The sequence below is a fragment of the Zonotrichia albicollis genome, unplaced genomic scaffold (genome assembly GCF_047830755.1).
Source record: "Zonotrichia albicollis isolate bZonAlb1 unplaced genomic scaffold, bZonAlb1.hap1 Scaffold_168, whole genome shotgun sequence".
Taxonomy (NCBI): domain Eukaryota; kingdom Metazoa; phylum Chordata; class Aves; order Passeriformes; family Passerellidae; genus Zonotrichia; species Zonotrichia albicollis.
The window spans coordinates 52501-60000 of NW_027428369.1; positions in this window are offsets into that span (position 1 = coordinate 52501).

Here is a 7500-nt window from a genome sequence, read left to right on the forward strand (position 1 = left end):
TGGAAGTCACGGCGCGCGGCGCGCGGAACGGGGGGCTCGGCCGGGGCTGACCCGCCCCACCGAAGCCGAACCACCCCGCCCGCCGACCGGTCGCCGGCGAGCGACCGGCCGCCGGCGAGGTTGGGGCCGAGCGGGGCCCGCTCGCGGGGAGCGAACCCCGTCCGACGCGTCCCCCCACCGGGCCGCGCGGAAAGCACCGGACGTGCTAGAGGAGACAGCGACCCGACGAGGCGGGCGCGGCCCGGACACCGAGGCCCCCTTTTCGGCCGGGGCGGCTCGCTCTGCAGCAGGCGGCGGAACGGCAAAGGAGCGCGCGGATCGGGCTCTGCTCCCCCGTCCGCGCCCCATCGGTTCTCGGGTCGTTTTCGCCCTCTCTTCTCTCTCGCCATCCATGACCCGCGGCTCAGCTCCAACCGCACCGCCGCCCGGCGCTGCTCGCGGCCGGCACCCACGGGGCGCTAACCCGGACCGGGGCCGGCACCGGCACCTCGCGTGGTTTTCGAAGGACACCTGTAGGCTAGCGGGGCCACGCGGCCGTCACACAGCTGGGGTCGGTAAAGCCGCCCTCCCCGGCAGCGGGAGGGGCGACACCTCGCCTGCGACGGGAAGCGAACTGGAAAAGGAGACCGCCCTGCCCGAGCAGCGGACACCCCCGCCGTGACTTCCCCGCGACAGAGAAGCCCCGGAAGGAGAGCCGGCCGGCCGGGGGCCCTCTCCGACGCCACCCGAAAAGCCTCATCGATCGAGTGCGGCCGAGGAAGGAGCCGCGCCGACGACGGCGACGACGACGGCCCCCCCACGGCCACGGTCCTGGGACAACGGGGCGACGGCCGCCCAGCCCCGCCTGCGGAGCGCTCGCGGCAGAGGAGGAGCGCGGGGGGTGCCGCCACCCGCCCGCCCGCCCGCGGGCGCCAACGGATTCCCTTCTCGGCTAGGCAACGGCAGGACTGGGACTGGGCTGGCCCGCCAGGCCGGGGGGACTCGGCTTCCCCTTCCGGCCCGGGGAACCCGGCCGAGCGTGCGAGAAATACGTGCCACCGGACCGCGCGCCGCCGGCGGCCGGCTTTCCCTTTCCGGAAAAAAAATAGCCGGAGGAACGGCACGACAAAAAGGCACATGGAGGCGGCGTTCGCAGCGACCCGTGCTAGCCACGGGGGCCGCGGGCCCGGGACGCCGGAGGCACCCGCGGGGGCGAGTTACGAGTCTCACTCCCCCACGGAGCCCCAGACATCCCGCTCGCTCCCTTCTCTCTCGCCGACGTGGCCCGCGCGCGCCTTCGTCGCAACGGCTCCTCGGTGCCGCGGCTTAAGGCCGCCAGAGAAAAATCCGCGGAGGCCGGGCGGGCGCCCCCACTCTCTGCCCGCGCACCGGCGCGCCTAAACCGCGGAAAAAAAAGAAAAAACGCGGACCCGCGTGGCAACCCAGCCCGCCCGGCCCAAGGGGCTCGGTCGATGCGCCCGCGACCGAGGTGGACGAGGCGCCGCCGCCTCGCCCGGGAAAGGTCCGGGGGGCTCTCGGACTCTCTCTCTCTCTCTCTCTCTCTCTCTCTCTCTGTCGGGTGCCGGGTCCGTCAACTCCGAAAAACTCCGCCCGCCAACGCGGGTCCCCGGCTTAAGGCCGAGGAAGGGGGACGGCTTCAACGAGGCGGCCCGGGGACGGGGCGCCCCGACCCCGGCTCCGCAGCTTCACCAGGCGGGCGGACGGCCCGAAACAGTGCCCGCCGAGTGGGCCCCGGCTTAAGGCCAGGCACAAAAGGGACGAGGCGCCGCCGCCTCGCCCGCCAAGCGGCTCTCTCGAATCGCCTTTCACAGCCCTTCTCTCTCGGCATCCCGGGGGGAGATCCGGCCCCTCCGCTCGGCAGCCCTTCTCTCTCGGCATCCCGGGGGGAGATCCGGCCCCTCCGCTCGGCAGCCCTTCTCTCTCGGCATCCCGGGGGGAGATCCGGCCCCTCCGCTCGGCAGCCCTTCTCTCTCGGCATCCCGGGGGGAGATCCGGCCCCTCCGCTCGGCAGCCCTTCTCTCTCGGCATCCCGGGGGGAGATCCGGCCCCTCCGCTCGGCAGCCCTTCTCTCTCGGCATCCCGGGGGGAGATCCGGCCCCTCCGCTCGGCAGCCCTTCTCTCTCGGCATCCCGGGGGAAACCGGCCCCTCCCCGCTGGCAGCCCTTCTCTCTCGGCATCCCGGGGGAAACCGGGCCCCTCCGCTCGGCAGCCCTTCTCTCTCGGCATCCCGGGGGGAATCCGGCCCCTCCGCTCGGCAGCCCTTCTCTCTCGGCATCCCGGGGGGAATCCGGCCCCTTCTCTCTCTCTCTCTCTCTCTCTATCTCTCGGCCTCCCGGGGGAACCGGCTCCTCCGCTCGCAGCCCTTCTCTCTCGGTCTCTCGGGGGGATCCGGTCCGTCTTTTCTCAGCCCTTCTCTCTCGGCCTCACTCTCACTGTGCCAACTTCCCCGGGAGGGACGGGAGCCGGAGCCGAGCCACAAGGAGACTCGCCCCGGCTAGGCGGAACACTGGCTTTTTCCCTTTGCCGGCCACCTGAGTGCGGCTGCTCCTCTCCGCCTTAAACGTAGGCACAGCCTCAGCCAACCTACGGGGATGCGGCCCGTCACCTCGCTCCCATAATACGGGCAGATAAGTCCCAAGCCGCCGAGGCCTCCAAGAGGACCGATGGAGATCGACCGGGAAGGGGCGCCGCCTCAGGCCGCAGCCTACGATGAGGCAGCCGGAGGCAGCCGACAACAGCGACCCCTTGGTGAACTTCCGCAGCCGGCCGAGACAACAGGTCTACCCGGCACCCGCCGCTATTTGACTAAGTCCCGCCGGCGCGAGGTAGACCTGGTGTCCCAGGGGCCGGGGTAGACCTGGTGTCCCGGGCTCCGGGGTAGACCTGGTGTCCCGGGGGCCGGGGTAGACCTGGTGTCCGGGGCTCCGGGGTAGACCTGGTGTCCCGGGCGCCGGGGTAGACCTGGTGTCCCGGGCTCCGGGGTAGACCTGGTGTCCCGGGCGCCGGGGTAGACCTGGTGTCCGGGGCTCCGGGGTAGACCTGGTGTCCCGGGCGCCGGGGTAGACCTGGTGTCCCGGGCTCCGGGGTAGACCTGGTGTCCCGGGCGCCGGGGTAGACCTGGTGTCCCGGGGGCCGGGGTAGACCTGGTGTCCGGGTCTCCGGGGTAGACCTGGTGTCCCGGGGGCCGGGGTAGACCTGGTGTCCGGGGCTCCGGGGTAGACCTGGTGTCCCGGGCTCCGGGGTAGACCTGGTGTCCCGGGCGCCGGGGTAGACCTGGTGTCCCGGGGGCCGGGGTAGACCTGGTGTCCGGGTCTCCGGGGTAGACCTGGTGTCCCGGGGGCCGGGGTAGACCTGGTGTCCGGGGCTCCGGGGTAGACCTGGTGTCCCGGGCGCCGGGGTAGACCTGGTGTCCCGGGCTCCGGGGTAGACCTGGTGTCCCGGGCGCCGGGGTAGACCTGGTGTCCCGGGCTCCGGGGTAGACCTGGTGTCCCGGGCGCCGGGGTAGACCTGGTGTCCCGGGGGCCGGGGTAGACCTGGTGTCCGGGTCTCCGGGGTAGACCTGGTGTCCCGGGCGCCGGGGTAGACCTGGTGTCCCGGGCTCCGGGGTAGACCTGGTGTCCCGGGCGCCGGGGTAGACCTGGTGTCCCGGGGGCCGGGGTAGACCTGGTGTCCCGGGGGCCGGGGTAGACCTGGTGTCCGGGTCTCCGGGGTAGACCTGGTGTCCCGGGGGCCGGGGTAGACCTGGTGTCCGGGGCTCCGGGGTAGACCTGGTGTCCCGGGCGCCGGGGTAGACCTGGTGTCCCGGGCTCCGGGGTAGACCTGGTGTCCCGGGCGCCGGGGTAGACCTGGTGTCCCGGGCTCCGGGGTAGACCTGGTGTCCCGGGCGCCGGGGTAGACCTGGTGTCCCAGGGACCGGGGTAGACCTGGTGTCCCAGGGACCGGGGTAGACCTGGTGTCCCGGGCTCCGGGGTAGACCTGGTGTCCCAGGGACCGGGGTAGACCTGGTGTCCCGCCAGATCCGGAGAAGACCTGGTGTCCCCGGCCCGAGAGCCAGCAGACCTGGTGTCCCCGGACCGAGACGGGGTAGACCGGCTGTCCGCGGCCAGAGACGGGGTAGACCTGGTGTCCCCGGCCCGAGACGGGGTAGACCTGGTGTCTGCGGCACAAGACGGGGTAGACCTGGTGTCTCCGGCCAGAAGCGGGGTAGACCTGTTGTCCTAGAGCCCGGGGTAGACCTGGTGTCCCGGGGGCCGGGGTAGACCTGGTGTCCGGGGCTCCGGGGTAGACCTGGTGTCCCGGGCGCCGGGGTAGACCTGGTGTCCCGGGCTCCGGGGTAGACCTGGTGTCCCGGGCGCCGGGGTAGACCTGGTGTCCCGGGCGCCGGGGTAGACCTGGTGTCCCGGGCGCCGGGGTTGACCTGGTGTCCCAGGGACCGGGGTAGACCTGGTGTCCCGCCAGATCCGGAGAAGACCTGGTGTCCCCGGCCCGAGAGCCAGCAGACCTGGTGTCCCCGGACCGAGACGGGGTAGACCTGGTGTCCCCGGCCCGAGACGGGGTAGACCTGGTGTCTGCGGCACAAGACGGGGTAGACCTGGTGTCTCCGGCCAGAAGCGGGGTAGACCTGTTGTCCTAGAGCCCCGGGTAGACCTGGTGTCCCGGGCTCCGGGGTAGACCTGGTGTCCCGGGCTCCGGGGTAGACCTGGTGTCCCAGGGGCCGGGGTAGACCTGGTGTCCCGGGCTCCGGGGTAGACCTGGTGTCCCGGGCGCCGGGGTAGACCTGGTGTCCCGGGCTCCGGGGTAGACCTGGTGTCTTCGGCACAAGACGGGGTAGACCTGGTGTCCCAGGGGCCAGAAGCGGGGTAGACCTGTTGTCCTAGAGCCCTGGGTAGACCTGGTATCCCGGGCGCCGGGGTAGACCTGTTGTCCTAGAGCCCTGGGTAGACCTGGTGTCCCGGGCGCCGGGGTAGACCTGTTGTCCTAGAGCGCTGGGTAGACCTGGTGTCCCGGGGACCGGGGTAGACCTGGTGTCCCGGGCTCCGGGGTAGACCTGGTGTCCCAGGCGCCGGGGTAGACCTGGTGTCCCAGGGGCCGGGGTAGACCTGGTGTCCCGGGGGCCGGGGTAGACCTGGTGTCCCAGGGGCCGGGGTAGACCTGGTGTCCCGGGCTCGGGGGTAGACCTGGTGTCCCGGGGGCCGGGGTAGACCTGGTGTCCCGGGCTGCGGGGTAGACCTGGTGTCCTCGAGCGCCGGGTAGACCTGGTGTCCCAGGGACCGGGGTAGACCTGGTGTCCCGGGCTCCGGGGTAGACCTGGTGTCCCGGGCGCCGGGGTAGACCCGGTGTCCTCGAGCGCCGGGTAGACCAGTTGTCCCGGGACTCGGGGTAGACCTGCTGTCCCGTTCCCCGGGGTAGACCTGGTGTCCCAGGGCCTACCCCGGGGCCCGGGACACCAGGTCTACCCATGGTCCCAGGACACCAGGTCTACCCCGGGGAACGGGACACCAGGTCTACCCCGGGCCCTGGGACACCAGGTCTACCCATGGTCCTGGGACACCAGGTCTACCCCGGGGCCCGCGACACCAGGTCTACCCATGGTCCCAGGACACCAGGTCTACCCCGGGGAACGGGACACCAGGTCTACCCCGGGCCCTGGGACACCAGGTCTACCCCGGGGCCCGCGACACCTGGTCTACCCAGTGCTCTAGGACAACAGGTCTACCCCGGGGCCCGCGACACCAGGTCTACCCAGGGCCCTCGGACACCAGGTCTACCCCGGGGAACGGGACACCAGGTCTACCCCGGGCCCCGGGACACCAGGTCTACCCAGGGCCCTCGGACACCAGGTCTACCCCGGGGAACGGGACACCAGGTCTACCCCGGGCCCTGGGACAACAGGTCTACCCCGGGGCCCTCTGACACCAGGTCTACCCCGGGGAACGGGACACCAGGTCTACCCCGGGGCCCGGGACACCAGGTCTACCCCGGGGAACGGGACACCAGGTCTACCCAGGGCCCTCGGACACCAGGTCTACCCCGGGGAACGGGACACCAGGTCTACCCCGGGCCCTGGGACAACAGGTCTACCCCGGGGCCCTCTGACACCAGGTCTACCCCGGGGAACGGGACACCAGGTCTACCCCGGGGCCCGGGACACCAGGTCTACCCCGGGGAACGGGACACCAGGTCTACCCCGGGGAACGGGACACCAGGTCTACCCATGGTCCCAGGACACCAGGTCTACCCCGTGGAACGGGACACCAGGTCTACCCCGGGCCCTGGGACACCAGGTCTACCCCGGGCCCCGGGACACCAGGTCTACCCCGGGCCCTGGGACACCAGGTCTACCCAGGGCCCTCGGACACCAGGTCTACCCCGGGGCCCTCTGACACCAGGTCTACCCCGGGGAACGGGACACCAGGTCTACCCCGGGGCCCGCGACACCTGGTCTACCCAGTGCTCTAGGACAACAGGTCTACCCCGGGGAACGGGACACCAGGTCTACCCCGGGCCCTGGGACACCAGGTCTACCCCGGGGCCCTCTGACACCAGGTCTACCCCGGGCCCTGGGACACCAGGTCTGCCTCGGGGTTAGGGTTAGGGTTAGGGTGTGGGTTGGGGTTGGGGTTGGGGTTAGGGTTAGGGTTAGGGTTGGGGTTGGGGTTGGGGTTGGGGTTAGGGAAACCAGGTCTACCCCGGGGCCCGCGACACCGGGTCTACCCCGGGGCCCTCGGTCACCAGGTCTACCCGGGGGTTAGGGTTAGGGTTAGGGTAAGGGTTGGGGTAAGGGTTAGGGTTAGGGTAAGGGTTGGGGTTGGGGTTGGGGTAGGGGTTAGGGTTGGGGTTGGGGTTGGGCTTGGGGTTAGGGTTAGGGTTAGGGTTAGGGTTAGGGAAACCAGGTCTACCCCGGGGCCCGCGACACCCGGTCTACCCCGGGGCCCTCGGACACCAGGTCTACCCCGGGGTTAGGGTTAGGGTAAGGGTTGGGGTTGGGGTAAGGGTTAGGGTTAGGGTTAGGGTTAGGGTTGGGGTTGGGGCAAGGGTTAGGGTTAGGGTAAGGGTTGGGGTTGGGGTTGGGGTAGGGGTTAGGGTTGGGGTTGGGGTTGGGGTTGGGGTTGGGGTTGGGGTAAGGGTTAGGGTTAGGGTTGGGGTAAGGGGTAGGGTTAGGGTTAGGGTTGGGGTTGGGGTTGGGGTTGGGGTTAGGGTTAGGGTTAGGGTTAGGGTGTGGGTTGGGGTTGGGGTTGGGGTTAGGGTTAGGGTTAGGGTTAGGGTGTGGGTTAGGGACACCAGGTCTACCCCGGGCCCTGGGACAACAGGTCTACCCCGGGGCCCGGGCTGCCGTAGCCTAAGTCCGGCGGCGGACACCAGGTCTACCCCGAGCCGCGGGCTGCCGTAGCCTAAGTCCGGCGGCGGACACCAGGTCTACCCCGAGCCCCGGGCTGCCGTAGCCTAAGTCCGGCGGCGGACACCAGGTCTACCCCGAGCCCCGGGCTGCCGTAGCCTAAG